Source organism: Mesoplodon densirostris, chromosome 6 (assembly GCF_025265405.1).
Source record: "Mesoplodon densirostris isolate mMesDen1 chromosome 6, mMesDen1 primary haplotype, whole genome shotgun sequence".
Taxonomy (NCBI): Eukaryota; Metazoa; Chordata; class Mammalia; order Artiodactyla; family Ziphiidae; genus Mesoplodon; species Mesoplodon densirostris.
The window spans coordinates 4,056,134-4,072,025 of record NC_082666.1 but is presented as its reverse complement, the minus strand read 5'-3'; the positions used below and the strand labels follow the sequence as shown (position 1 = coordinate 4,072,025).

General features: G+C 48.4%; 1 protein-coding gene across 1 annotated transcript in view; it reads right to left on the bottom strand.

Moving 5' to 3' along the window:
- AK8 (adenylate kinase 8) overlaps positions 1-15,892 on the bottom strand; it is a 130,134-nt gene that overhangs the window by 2,014 nt on the left and 112,228 nt on the right. The gene's annotated exons all lie outside the window — the stretch shown is intronic.

The window sequence follows — 15,892 nt, the reverse complement described above, 5'->3', positions numbered from 1 at the left end:
AGGAAAAGAAGCAGGTGCCAAGCTTAGTGCAGGGCTTATGCGTCCTGGGCGCTCAGACACGGCAGCCAGTGTAGTGATTGAATCACGTTTCTTACTGGAGTCCCTTCCCGAGGGTCCAGGCTCCCTGGCTGCCTGCGCCCCGCTTAGAGAGGCAGGGCTGCTGGTCCTTAGCTTCCTCACTTTCTCTTTCACAGAGGAGTCCTGGACCCAAGGGAGCAGGACCCTCAAAATCAATAGTCCCAGCAGAAAAGACACAGCCCTCACTTCTGATAACTCAGGACTCCCACTGGGCCTGCCTGAGAATCCATCTCCTGAACCCCTAGTTCTAATGGTTTAATGCCCTCCCTCTTTGGCGGCGGAAGTCTTTCTTTCTTTTTCCTTTTTAATTTTTATTGGAGTCTAGTTGATTTACAGTGTTGTGTTACTTTCTGCTGTACAGCAAAGTGAATCAGTTATACATATATCTATTCTTTTTTAGATTCTTTTCCCATATAGGTCATTACAGAGTACTGAGAAGAGTTCCCTGTGCTAGACGGTAGGTCCTTGTTGATTATTTATTTTATATAGAGTAGTGTGTGTATGTCAATCCCAATCTCCCAGTTTGTGCCTCCCCTCCTTTTCCTGCTGGTAACCATAAGTTTGTTTCCTACATCTGTAACTGTATTTCTGTTTTATAAATAAGTTCATTTGTACCATTTTTTTTTAGACTCCACATACAAGAGATACAATATGATATCTGTCCTTGGGAAGCCTTTCTTTATATAAAACCTGAGGAGAGAGGTTCTCAATCAGGGCTGATTTTGCCCTGAGAAGCTAGTTGGCCATGTTTGTGGCTGTCACGACTGGGGGCGGGGGGAGTGCTACTGGTCTCTAGTGGGTGGAGGCCAGGGGTACTGCTCACATCTCAGTCTGTGTAGGACACGCCCCACCACAAAGCATCACGGCCCCGTGTCAGTCGGGAGGCAGATGGAACCGGTGGGAGGTGCCAGCGCTCTGGCTGGGGTCCCGCTGGGGGAAGCGGGTCGGGGTGAAGGACCAAGTGTTCTGGTTCTTCCCCACAGATCTAATCCAGGGCCTGTCTCCTGGCGTCAAGCCATCTCAGTTTGTTTTTAAAAAAATAAGTTCTGGAATATTCTATGGCTCACTTACTGTTTATTCATTCCTTTAATTAATTCATGCCTATGTTTACTGAGTGCCTGCTGTGTGCCAGGCTCTGCAGTGAGGACCTGTGTTTACCAGCCCATCGTATGGGACTGAGACAGGACATTTAACAGAGTTGTCATCTCGGACATCAGCGTCCCATGACTGATGCCACTTCCACTGGGGACAACATCCGTGACAGCAGTAGCGGTGACAGCCTCACTGTGCACCCAACACCTTGTTCATGTCACTTCCGAGTAAGTAAATTCAGGCGGAAAGCACCTCTAAGTGTGAGAAAAACGTACTCAGCGATTTCCCGCCTTCACAATTGGGTGGGAGTCTTTTTAGGGTGGATCCTCTTTCTCCTCCTAAGTTAGTGAACAAGAAGCCTTCACCGGCATCCCAGGAATTCACCAGATGTGTTGATCAGGTCGCCAAGAGGCCAAGCTTTAGTGGGTCCAGTGGCACATTGGTTCCCATGGGCCCTGGACCAGCCTCTTGGGCCCAGGTGCCACCCCTAGGGCCAGAGCAATGCCCAGCTCCCAGCCAGTGTCCTGACACCCGGGAAGCACTCAGGAAAGGCAGGAATACGTGAACAGGTGGTACACCACTCTAGTGCTCTATTTATATACTCTCTCTGCCTCCTGACTGACTTTCCTCCATCCCAGCCAAAAAACTCAACCAACTGGTAGAGCTGAGAATGATGCTAAATTCCAGGGTTGGAAGGGATCAGCGTTTCCCTAATTCCCAGGGACCAGGTGCATCAGAATCCCCTTGGGAGACGGTGACTCTGCTGGATGCCAACAGCCTGGCCCAGAAATGCTGATGCAGCAGACATTGGAGGGCGCCCAGTATTCCCCCCTCCCCACCACCCAGTGCCTGGAACCCGCTGCCTTGGAGAACACCTGGGCCAGGCACTCTTGAAGGTCCTGTGACCCCTGGAAATTACACACAAACTATGGAGTATGTGTGATTTGGGGGAGGGGATAGATCCATGTTTCATGACAGAGTCTCAAAAGGGTCCTGGTTCTTAAAAAGGGTCAGGGGTCACTGGTCTGAGTTTCACAGGACAGTGAAGGATGTGGCCACGGCCGACGTGACGAGGTGGCAGAGCTGGGCCACCCCAGATGCCACACTGTGTCCTCACACTCACTGCTTCCCGGCGATTTTCCTGAGCCCCTCTGGGGAGCCACCCCAACGCCCACTTATCCCTGTGACTTGTTTGGAGTTACCTCATCCCCGGGCTGTGAGGCTGGGCATGAGGGAGGCCCAGGTGTGGCCAATTTGAGTGCCAGCTCCTCCTGGCCACAGAAGTTGGGTCAGGGTGCAGACTGATCCAAGCCAGGCCAATGAGAGGCTGCCCCAAGGCTTGCCAGAGAGAAAGGAGCTTCACTTTTTCTGGGGCTTCTAAGCTGTTGGCATGGGAGCCTGGGGTTGCCTGGGGCCTGCACCCAGAGACAGCCTACCTGAGAATAAAGCCCACCCTGAGAGAGCAGAGAGATGGCGAGAGACACTGTTTGGGGTCCTGGATCAAGCTGTACCTGAAGCCAACACCCCTCAATGTTTCCCTGACATGAATACATAAATCTCTTTTGCATAAACCAGTTTGAGCTGGGTTTCCTGCAGTTGTTCTCCAAAGGCCATCTACTACATCTAGTCTCTCCACACCTGCTTCTGGAAAATGTGTAAATTAAAAAAAAAAAGTGAAACGTGAGCCAAATGCTCTCCTTCAAAACCAGCGTCTCCTGGGCTTCCCTGGTGGCGCAGTGGTTAAGAATCCACCTGCCAATGCAGGGGACATGGGTTCAAGCCCTGGCCCGGGAAGATCCCACATGCTGTGGAGCAACTAAGCCCGTGAGCCACAACTACTGAGCCTGCGCTCTAGAGCCTGTGAGCCACAACTACTGAAGGCCGCACGCCTACAGCCCGTGCTCCGCAACAAGAGAGGCCACAGCAATGAGAAGCCCTCGCTGGCCGCAACTAGAAAAAGCCGGTGCGCAGCAATGAAGACCCAACGCAGCCAAAAATTTTAAAAAAGACTAGCGTCTCCCACTGACTTTCTTCTCGTTCTCTCTTTTTGCCCACACTGTTTGCTGAGGTTCACTTCTGCCCAGTTGCCAAGAAGCCCCTCGCTCTAGCTGATGAAAGCTGCAGTCTCCCCTCCACGAAGTGAGCACAGCCTGGGGTGTGGGCGGGAGCCATGAAAATCCACCTCTTCCCCAGCACGCATTCTCGACAATGATCTCCATTCCCCACATGCCTCAAAATAACAGCCACCAAATAAAACATGCGAGATCAGGAGCGTCTGAACACGGGGAGCACAGATGTTTCAATGTGCTTTCATCTCTTACACTCCAAACACGCCTGCCCCCCCTCGCACCCCCAGAACTTGAGAGGCCCAACAGCAACACCAAAACGTGGCTGTCACCGCAGCTGGCGGCTGACGGTGCCGCTCCGGATGCCGACGCCAGTAGAAAAGGAGCCAGTTTGGAAATCCGTGATAATGGATGCTGCTTCATAAACAAAGGAGCCCCCATTGAAAGATTTTTAACCCAGCATATCAAGATCGCTTGTCGTCATTCAAGGGAATGGCTTGTGAAAGGCTGGCGAGATCAGAAGCGCAAGGACACCAAATTGGTACTTGAAACACGTCGCTGGGAAAAGCCTCGCTGGGGAGGAGCTGTGCTTCCATGCTGGAAGCTTCTGATTAGCCAGGCTCACGGCGACCTGGTGCCACAGCCAGGTGGTGGGGAGAGCGGGGAGCCCACTCAGCTCTGCTGCCCTGTGCGTGCCCCACCTGCCGGTTTTGGGTATCATGCTACTCATGTACAATAACAGCCAGGAAAGACAGAATGTGAAAGCAAAGAATACTCAAAGCAGGGCGCACCGGGCAGAGACACCCCTGGTATATGTGCTTGGGGTCACCAGGGCAGGCAGCTACCCCTGCCTTGGGGTTTGCAGAATTTCAGGCTGGTGGCTGCCTCAGGAGGGAGCTGGAAGGTACCTCTAATCCCTCGCTACTCAAAGTGGGGTCCCTGGACCAGCAGCATCAGTACCAGCTAGGGACTTAAGCCCCACCACCCATCCACTGAATCAGAGTCTGCGTTTTTTTTTGTTTTTTTTTTTTCGGTATGCGGGCCTCTCATTGTTGTGGCCTCTCCCGTTGCGGAGCACAGGCTCCGGACGCGCAGGCTCAGCGGCCATGGCTCACGGGCCCAGCCGCTCCGCGGCATGTGGGATCCTCTGGGACCGGGGCACGAACCCGTGTCCCCTGCATCGGCAGGCGGACTCTCAACCACTGCGCCACCAGGGAGGCCCAGAGTCTGCGTTTTAAGAAGACCTAGAGTGATGCATATGTACATCGAGGTTGGAGGAGGGCCACTCTGATCCTGTGTTTCCCAGATTTGTCTGATGTTGAGGATTATCCGGAGGGTTTATCTAAAACACAGATTCCAACCTGCAACTAACACAGTATTGTAAATGACCTATTCTTCAAAAAATAATTATTAAAAAACAAAACAAAACAAAACATTCCAGGCAGCCCTCCCGGAGCTACCAAGCCAAAACCTCCAGGGGAGGGGCTGGGAGACCTGTATTTGTAAGTCAGCAGCTCAGGTGATTCTCATGCTCAGGCAGGTATGGGAAGCATGGCTGTTATCCCAGGTCTCACCTTGGCCAAACCTTGGAACCAGAAGGGGAGCTTGGAGAATACTGAGGCCTGGGCCCCACCCCTAGGGATTCTGCTATAATTGGCCCAAGGTGAGGCCTGGGAGTGGAGACTTTTAAATGCTCCCCAAGTGATTGTTGTAGGCAGCCAACTTTGAGAACCACTGCTCTGATTCAATCGCTCAGTGTACAAGATGGGGAAACTGAGTCCCAGAGAGGAGAGGGCTCACACTCTGTCACCCAGGGCACTGATGACAGACAGTGAATGACAGCTGGGATCTCCTGACCCACCCCCATTATGACCCCTCTGATCATACTGCCTGGGGCTCTGTCTGGGGAGCAAAGGAAGCCTTCCTCCTCAAAGGCCTTGAAGCCTACCCCCTGCTCCAGAGCTAAACTCACTGAGGACAGAGGGATAGAATTTTCTCTGGACCCATGGATAGATTTGATCAATTGAGAGATATGACATATAAGAACTGGCTTTAAATAAATATGATGTCCAGTGCTGTCCAGAGGCAGGGGTCTGCCCTTATTAGCCTCTTGATCTCAACCAATAAGTCTCTACTCTGTGCAAAACTCCATACAAAGCACCATGATGTAACTACAGTGAGATACCACTTCACACACATCAGGATGGTTATTATCAAAAAAACAGCAAAGGGACTTCCCTGGGTGGTCCAGTGGTTAAGACACCGTGCTCCCGAGGCAGGGGGCCTGGGTTCGATCCCTGGTCAGGGAACTAGATCCTGCATGTGGCAATGAATGTCCCGTGCACCGCAAACTAAGACCCGGCACAGCCAAATAAATAAATAAATAAATATTTTTAAAAACAGCAAATAACAAGTGCTGGCTGGTGAGATTGTGGAAAAAGTGGAACACTTGTGCATTGCTAGTGGGAATGTAAAATGGTGCAACAAGTGATCCAGCTATTCCACCTCTGATATATACCCAAAATAAGGGAAAGCAGAAATTGGAACAGATATTTGCACACCCAAGTTCACGGCAGCATTATTCACAACAGCCAAAAGGCAGAAATAACCCAAATGTCCATCAATAGATGACTGGATAAACAAAATGTGACATATACTCACAATGGAATATCATTCAGCCTTAAAAAGGAATGAAATCCTGACACCTGCTACAACATGGATGAACCTTGAAGACATTACACTAAGTGAACTAATCAGACACAAAAGGACAAATATTGTATGATGGCACTTATATGAGGTATCTAGATTAGACAAATTCATAAAGACAGAAAGTAGAATGGTGGGGGAATTTCCTGATGGTCCAGTGGTTAGGACTCAGTGCTTTCACTGCAGAGGACCCAGGTATGATCCCTGGTGAGGAAACTAAGATCCCGCAAAGCCAAGCAGCTTGGCCAAAAAAAAAAAAAAAAAGAATGATGGGAGCCAGGGGCTGGGGGGAAGGGGAAATTTGGAGTTGTTGTTTAGTGGAGATGGAGTTTCAGTTTGGGAAGATGGAAAAGTGCTGGAGGTGGATGGTGGTGAGGGTTGCACAAGGAGAATGTACATAGTACCACTGAACTGTACACTTAAAGATAGTTAAAATAGGGGACTCCCCTGATGGTTCAGTGGTTAAGACTCCAGGCTTCCACTGCAGGGGGGCATGGGTTCGATTCCTGGTCGGGGAACTAAGAGTTCACATGCCGGGCCTCCCTGGTGGCGCAAGTGGTTGAGAGTCCGCCTGCCAATGCAGGGGATACGGGTTCGTGCCCCGGTCTGGGAGGATCCCATATGCCGCGGAGCGGCTGGGCCCGTGAGCCATGGCCGCTGAGCCTGCGCGTCCGGAGCCTGCGCGTCCGGAGCCTGTGCTCCGCAACGGGGGAGGCCACAACAGTGAGAGGCCCGCATACCGCAAAAAAAAAAAAAAAAAAAAAAAAAAGAGTTCACATGCCATATGGCATGGCCAAAAAAAAAAAAAAGGTTAAAATATTAAATTTTATGTTATGAATATTTTACCACAATAAAAAATAAGCACAATGGTGTGGTTAATAGACATTATGATGAAGAGAGGAGGAGGGGTGGATTTCTAGCCTTGAATAAATTTACAATTTAATGAGGTTCTTAATATACATATGTATACAAATAAATGGATGGACCAAAAAATATGAACCATATAATAGTACTAATTCTACACTAATTATAAGGCCAATGCTATACCTACTAAGAAAATAGAAAAGGAAAGAATAGAACTTAATTTATTAGGCTGCCTTTCCCTCATACCAAAAACCAGACAAAGACACTACAAGAAAACTATAGACCAATATCCCTCATGAATACAGATGCAAAAATACTCAATAAAATATTAGCAAATTGAAACCAGCAATACATAAAAAGAATAATACAGGGCTTCCCTGGTGGCGCAGTGGTTGAGAGTCTGCCTGCCAATGCAGGGGACACGGGTTCGTGCCCCGGTCCGGGAGGATCCCACATGTCGTGGAGCGGCTGGGCCCGTGAGCCATGGCCGCTGAGCCTGCGCGTCCGGAGCCTGTGCTCCACAACGGGAGAGGCCACAACAGTGAGAGGCCCGCGTACCGCAAAAAAAAAAAAAAAAAAAAAGAATAATACAATAAATGGGGTTTAGCCTAGTAATGAAAATCTGGTTCGATATTTGAAAATCAATCAATATAACCATATTAGACTAAAGAAGAAAACGATATAATCATCTCAATAGATGTAGGAAAGCATTTAACACAATTTTATATCAATTCCTGATAAATATTCTAAGCAAACTAGAAATAGAAGGTAACTTCCTCCTCAGTCTAATAAAAGGTATTTACCAAAAAACTACAGCTAACATCAAGACTGAATGCTTTCCCCTTAAGATTGGGAACACAGCAAGGACGTCCATTTTCACAACTCCTATTCAACATCTTACTGGAAGTCCTGGATAGTGCAGTACATCAAGAAAAGGAAATAGCAAGCATACAAATGGAAAGGGAAGAAATAAAATTGTGTTATTTGCAGATGACATGATCATCTAATTCAAAGCCACAAAGAATCATCAAAAAGGTCACTATGACTAATAAATAGGTTTAGTGAATTCACAGACTACAAAATCAATAAACAAAATATAAACCAACTTTTCAAGACACTAGCAATAAACAACTGGAAATGGACATTTTTAAGTACCATTTACTATAATATAAAAATGAAATACTTAGATATAAAGCTAACAAAATATGTATAAGATCTGTCTGATGAAAATTACAAAACACTGGTGAAAGAAATCAAAGACTTAAATACCTATGGGGAGCTATACCATGTTCATGGACTCAGAGCCTCAATAGTGTTGAAATGTCAATCCTACTAGATCTGCAGATTCAATGCAATTCTAATCAAAATTACAAGAAGGTGTTTTGAAGATTCCACACAAGTTAATTCTCAAATTTATATGGAGCGTTTTTCTGGAAAAGAATTAGAATCACTAAAACATGTTGAAAAAGCAGAACAAACTGATTTCGAGGCTTACTACAAAGCCACAGTAGTCAAGACAGTATGAGTGTTAGTGAAAGGCTAGACACGATGGATTAAAGAGTCTGGAAGTTGACTCATACAAATATGACCAATTACGTTTCAACAAAGGTACCAACACAATTCAATGGAGAAAGATGGTTTTTTCACCCAGTGTTGCTAGAATAATTAGACGTCCATAAGCAAATAATGATAATAATAATAATAATCTTGACCCATACCTCACACCATACACAAACTTTAAATCAAAATGGATCGTGGACCTAAATATAAACCTGAAACAGTGAAACTTCTGGAAGAAAATCTCTGTGACTTTGGGTTAAAGAGTTCCTACATAGGACACCAAAATCATGACACATAGATTTTAAAATTGATAAATTAGATTTCATTAGAAATCTAAACATTAAAAACTTCTGCTCTTCAGAAGCCCTTAAGAAAATGAAAGAGATGCCATAGACTGGGAGAAAATATCTATGAAATCTATATCTGATAAAGGATTTGCATCCAGACTACGTACAAGTGTGAATTACACACACAACTAATGACATGAAGGAGGACGCACAAATAGACCCCTTAGTACCTTGTGTTTCCAAATTTGATATTCAAATTGGGAAAGTCTGGTCCAGGAAAACAGTTTCCTGAAAAAGGCTCAAACGACTCCTCCTTCCCCAGTTCCTTCAAAGCCCGGAAGGAAGGCAGCGGCACTATCCACGCTTTAAACCAAGACTCAGACTCTGCCCCGCGGAGCCCTTTTTCGGGGCTGGAGCGTAGGCAGCAGTGGCTCTCCAGCTTTGATATAATCAAGGGGTCTCTTCTCTCAAGGGGGACTTTGCAATGACGGCCACTGAAGCAGGGAATCAGAGAGAAAGGGGAGCCACCAAGACAAAGGGCAAAGTGACACTGTACAGTAGAATGGTCTGCTCACCTTTAAAACGTGTGCCCCTGACACATCAGAGAGGTGAGGCAACATCAGAGCTGTTGCAAAATAGTCCTCATGTGACGACAACAAGTGGGGCCATTGGATAGCACAAAGCAGGAGTAACCACTGTTATAGACAAGGCCTCCGCCTAGTCCAAGGGCAGGGAGAGGCCGCGTCGTGTCTAGAGGTGACTGCATTTGGGGACGGCAGTGAGGGATGGGCAGGCTGCTAGAGGACTCTAATGGGAATGAAAGATGAGCGGAGCTGAGGATGGCAGGACTTGGGAGAGAGTGGTTAGAGGGAACAAGTGAATTATGCACAGACTATCAAAAAAAACAAAAAATAAGAACTGGGTCAGCTGCAGAAGAATCCACACCTCTGAGGACACTGCGGGAGGGGCTGTCTGAGGACAAGGGCTGGGCTGCCTTGTCTGTGCTGCAACCTTCGTGCAGGGATGTGGTGAGGGCTGAATAAACGTGCAGCGAAGGAGTGCATTAGCACGTGAGGGAACCAGCTGTGATGCCGTGGAAGGCCCTATTCCATCTCACAGGGGCGCCCCGTCAGCTCTCTGGGATCGGCCCCCGGGTCCACCCAGCCACAGGTGCAGGCTGATTCCGGTCACAGAATGCGATGCTGGACACCGGAAAAGGCCCTGGCCAGAGTTTTAAATTTCTTACTATGTATCTTTTTTATTCTGACGAGTACAACTTGAAAACAAAAGGCCAAACGTCTCAACCTCATTTTAAACCCCTGCGCAGCATGCCTCCTGCCCTCAGGTAGCTGCTGCAGGGTTCCCTCCCTGACCGCTGCCCACTCCTTAAGAAAACAAGGCTCCCACTGCCCATTTCTTGTTTAAAACTGTGCATAATTGATAGTGGCAAATCTACACTGCCCATGTCTAAAATCTCTCCACGGGCAGGAAGCACAGTCTCCACGACTGTCATTAACTGGGAAATTAACGAGCACGCCTGGCGGTTCAGCACGCGCTGTGCAAAGTGCAGCGGTCCGGTGTAAGGAAAATGACCCCAGGTTCAAATTCCTGCATAATCGGTCTCCATCTGAGAGTCCTTGAAAAATTTCTGCCTCCATCACCACTGGGAAGAAAGAGAATAATTCCTCTGCACATGGCCACCCAGACACTTCCTAGATGATCATGAAATGCACATCATTGGAAGTCAGAAAGTTCTGCAAACTTTTCCCAAAGAGAAAGGCAGATGAGCTTAAGGCAAAAAAATGACAGTGGACACGTGGAAAGCAAGCCAGAGCTACACTCCAGGACTAGCCAGTCTCTGCCAACTCGGGGCACCAGCTATACCAGTGGCTCTCAGACTGGACGTGTGTGGACACAGGAGGACTCTAAAAATTCTGGCTTTCCCCGGGTCCAGGCAGGCCCGGTGTCCAAACTCTGGCAACACTGCCCTCTCCCCGCATTTCTCGTGCCCACACAAGATCAGCAAGTCAGCCCTCAGTGCAGGGCAATCACCTGGGCGGGGCCAAAACAGTTCTCAGGGGCCACTGGGCACCTACACTCATCACTGCCTTTCCCTTGGTCGTCCTTCAGCTCCGTGTCTGTGTTTGAGGGGGCCTGGCTCACCACCCAGCTGGTCTTCTTCTGTGTGAGAAGTTCCTGTGTGTTCCTGGAAACGTGTCTTCCCTGTGAACCGGCCAGAAGCCACACTGCGCCTTCTCTCTTGCGCTCAGAGCACCTGCAGCCACACCAGCACCTGCCTGCCTTGGGGTCCCCCCTGACAGCGGGAACACTGATCAACGCTGGTCAACCGTGAAGCCTGCCGGTGTGGACACCAGTTCAGTCCTGAAAGGACGACTGGGCTGGTGAACATTGTGTCAGTGCCCCGTGGTCTGGCCGACACGTGGATGCTCCATCGGATCCCCCCCTTCAAGAAAGAATTTGTGTCTCATCTGTAAGGGGCAGGGTCAGCTGACAGCCTCCAGCTATAAATATCTTCCAGGGATTTGAACCCTATGTTCTTTTTTTTTTTTTAAACATAGTTACTGAGATAGAATTCACCCCTCTAAAAGTATACAATGCAGTTCTTTCTAGTGTATTTACAGCGTGTGCAACCGTCAACGCCATATAAGTTTGGGAGATTCTCATCACCCACAAAGGAAACACTGTACCCATGAGAAGGCTCTCCCCACCCCCCAGCTCCCAGCCCCTGGCAACTGCTAGTCTGCTTTCTGTCTCTGTGGATTTGCTTCATCTGAACACTTCATACAAATGGAATCATACAATGCATGGCCCTCCAAGTCTCCGTTTAGGAAAATTAAGAAAAAAAAAAGAAGACCTCACAAGGTCATTTTAAAAGTTAAACCTAATAATGCATATAAAATGCTTAATGCATAATAACAACCTAGAAAATCCATGAGGCCCTACGTGTCGGGCATCCTTCCTTTAGCCTAATGTTTGAAGGTTCATCCCCATTGTAGCATGTATCAGAATTTCATTCCCTTTTATGGCCAAATGGTGTCCCAGGGTATGGACAGACCAGATTTTGTTTATTCATGCACCAACTGATGGACCTTTTAACCCAAGCTTTTGAGCAAGGTCACATTCTTCTGGGGTGGCCCTTGGCCAGTGAATGAGCACGGACGGGTACCAGGGCCTGGCCACGTCTGCCCCACACAGCCCTCCCTCAGGAGGTCCCTGCTGGGCTGGTGGAGTCTGGGTCAGCCTGCCTCCTGATCCCACGGCTCCCCCTACCCCAACCTGCTTCATCCCTTTTCCTGGCTCAGCTCTTACCTGCTCACAAAGCCTTTTCCACCCCATGACTGTCTCAGCCTCTGCTTCCAGGAGAACCCAACCTGTGACATGGGCCCTGAAAGGCACCAGGAGCCTTAAAGTATTCGGTCCCATTTATGTGAACACAACTTCCTGTTTGCATGCCCATCCTCCACCAGGCTATCAGCTGCGAGGCAGGGACCAGTGCGTTCGTGTGGCAGTGGAGAAGAGGGGACTGGCTTGGACATGGGTTCTGAGGTCAGAAAGACCTGGGTTCAAATTCCAGCACCACCTTCCGGCCCACTGTGGCACCAGCCATTTTACCCTCCAAGTCTCCATATGCGAGGATTAAAAAAAAAAAAAAGTACCTTGCAAAGTTATTTTAAGGATTAAATATGATAATCCATACAAATTGCTTAGTGTGTGATGATAAGACAGAATATCTGTGGGGCCTACATGGCAGGCAGTCTTCTAAGACTTGACCTACCTTAGGTCATAACTCCTCATCGTGACCTTACAAGGGGATTATTATTATGTCCATTACAGCATGTGAGAAAACTGAGGGACAGAGAGGTTCAACCTGCCAAAGTGCCCCAGCTAGAAAGTGGCCATGATGGTTAATTTTGTATGTCAACTTGAATGGGCCATAGGGTACCCAGATATTTGGACAAATATTATTCTGGGTGTATCTGTGAGAGTATTTTTGGATGACATTAACATTTAAATTAGTGGAATACAGAAGAAATTAATACAATATTTTAAATCAACTATACTTCAATAAAATAAATTTTAAAAATTAATTAGTGGAATGAATGAAGCAGATTGCCCTCCCTAATGTGGGTGGGCCTCATCCAATCAGTTGAAGGTCTAAATAGAACAAAAAGGCTGACTCTCTCCCCAGTAAGAGAGAATTCCTCCTGTCTGCAGGCTTTTGAATTGGGACATTGGCTTTCTCCTACCTTCAGATCTAGTGGGGTGGAGGTGGGATCGACAAACTCATGTACGCCATCCTCAAGGCTCACTGGACCCCACTTCAGCCTTTCTGCCTTTTGGCTCTTCCTGGGGCTCCTGCTTTCAGACTCACCCCACAGATCTTGCAGCTTGTCAGTTTCCATAATCACATGAGCCAACTCCTTACTATGAATCTTTCTCTCTCTATATAATACACATCCATTGATTCTATTTCTCTGGAGAACTTTGCCTAACACAGTGGTGGAGCCAGGATGCAAACGCAGGCAGCCGGCTCCAGTGTCCGTGCAGCTGAGCACAGCACACCATCATGAATCTTCTGAAAGATGAAGGAAGGAAAGAAGGAGGGAAGGAGGGGGGAGGGAGGAAGGAAGGGGAGACGGAGGGAGGTCTTGGCGTCCACTGCTCAGCGCAAACCCCAAACCTCAAATCCCAAACGTGTGGCTCAGCTTTAGCTCTCTGGGCTGAGCTGCAGAGTCAGCTGGAGTCAGAGCCACCTTCCTCTACTTTAAGCAGATCAACTGGAAGGGCTGTGGGGCAGGAGATGGGCAGATGCTCTGCCAAGGGGGCCTCCACCATGTGCCTTCCTCTCAGCCGCCCTGCTACCGGGCGCACGTCCCAGGCACTGCTCCAGGAGCAGGAATTTGCTTCAGGGACCAGAGAGCAGGGTGAGCAAGACCTGGACCCTTGGACCGCCTGGGAAACAAGTGCACTCACCTTGTTGCCGGTCCCCGGAAAAGGGAAGCCGGGGTGGGGGGAGGTGAATTAATTTCGAGGTTTCCTTTCCCAGAGCCAGTCTCCCTCAGTGACAAATGGCACATGAAGGCCTGCCCTGGTGAAGAGTTACATAAGCGTGTCCCGGCCACCATCAGAATCTCCACTCTTGACTTTTCCACTCTCTATTTTTTTTAATAAGGTGCTGCAGAGAAGCTTTTGCTTTAACCCTTTCCACAGCTGGAGATTTCCTCCATGAACCTCTCGAGCGAAAAGCATTTTACTTCTTGGCTTCAATTTTTAACCCTTTGCCGCTTATTAATCTCCACCATCACCATCATCACCGTCATTGCAAACCTTTCTATACTCACTACGTGCCAGGCACCTGCACTAATAAGCATATTACACATGTGTGTTGTCCCATGTAATCCAAGTAAGGTCCTGTGATCCTGCCCATCTCAAGGGTGAAAAAACTCAGGCTCCCAAGAGGTTAAGCGGTGCCTCCAGGCTGGGCTCCAGGTCCAGCTGACTCTAGGTCGCTCTTTCACTACCTTCCTCCGTGTAAAATAACATCACTTGTTCCCTGCAGCTGTTAAAACATCCCTGAAGTCTCTCGTGAGAATCAGAAAAGGGGAAAGGGACCGACCCTGAAGCAATTTAGGAGGGGAGTAAGTGGGGTGAGATCCACACTCTCCATGCACCCCGACCTCAAGGTTCACTGAACCCCACCTCAGGCTCCTTCAGGCCAAAGTCACCACCTCATCTGGGTCCTCCATCACCGGACGGACGGCTCCCCAGACGCTGGGACTCCCTCCTCAGTTTGTCTCCCTGGGGACGCCGTGCACAGCTGCCGCTCAGGGTTAAAGATAAATAATGTGGATTCCAAAAGATCCTTCATCCCCAGTCGCAGCTGTCTTGCCTAAGGATTCCACCACTGTGTTTGTTAAACCCACACTTTAATTACTCCAAAATTATGTTAAAACCTTGCATAAATATTGCAGTGGCATCTTCCGAAGAATTTCATTACAGCAAGTTGGGCTGCTGCCAGAGCTTCGGTTAAAAAGTAAGAGGAGAACAGACGCATGCAGAAAAGATATTGTTTTCAAGATAAAAAGGCAGGGAGGTCATCCTTTGTCAGATCACCCAGGTGTCAAAGAGAAACAGACTCTCCCATTTCACAGACTGAAGGGGGAAAATGCCCTTCGGCCCTCCCACCTAATAGGTTTTACTTCTCGAAAAGCCTAAATCTGATGAAATATTCATAACCAGTGGTATTAATTAAGGGGGAAAAGTCCATCAAGAGAACCCCAATATGTTTACAGTGTCCCCAGGAAACTGGGGAAATTCACAATCAAGTGTGTAAATGTTCTAAAAAAGGGTCCTGAATATTTTATGAATATTTGTCATAAAACAGAAATAATAACCACTGTGCAGAGCTATTAGAATTAATATTTATGTTGCCCGCCATGAAATATTCATGGGGACAGAGAAAGGGGGGGCCGTAAGACAAGAATTAATTTACACTGGGCTCGGTTTACCCGCTGGCTTGATGTTTAAAGACGGTTGACAAGCCTCCGGATGAATCCGCCAGTCACTTCCCGCAGCAGCCGGTGGAGTGGAGGGGGTGGGGATGGGTCCCGGCTGCTGACAGCTCACAGATTGAGTTTCTGACAGCCCTTAAAAAACCTAAACGGCCCCCCACCTTTTTTTCCTTCTTCCATTGCCCAAGGCGCTCTGTTCTGCCACCGTGCATCCGAGCTCCCCTTCCATCTGCTGAAATTAACGAATTAATGAGCGCGACCCGCTTTACAGTGGGGCCCTATGAATGTTTACAGGCGATTAAATTATAATGCGGGGCGGCTGTATAATTCATGAACCAATTAAAGGAAGTGTTAGTTGATTTGATGGGATGAGGACGTACAAAATGCATTTAACTAATGGGGAGCCACGGGCTGCGAGGGCCGGCTCCCTCTCTCTCGGATTACGCGGCTAATTGCCGCACTTTATGGGGCTGTCACTGATAGCCATGCATATTTCATTGTTCTCAAATACTTCAATTGTGTGCGTCCGTGTCGCGGCTGTAATATGGAGAAGCCCGGCCAAACTTGGCTGTAGTTACAGCGGCCGGGCTGCGGCCGAGGCTGGAAACCCGAGCTGGGGCATCGGGTGTCTCCCGCCATTAGGTGATTAAAAGGGCTCAGCGTAGGATCGCCTTTGGTTTTACTGACAATTCCGATGCTGGCTTCA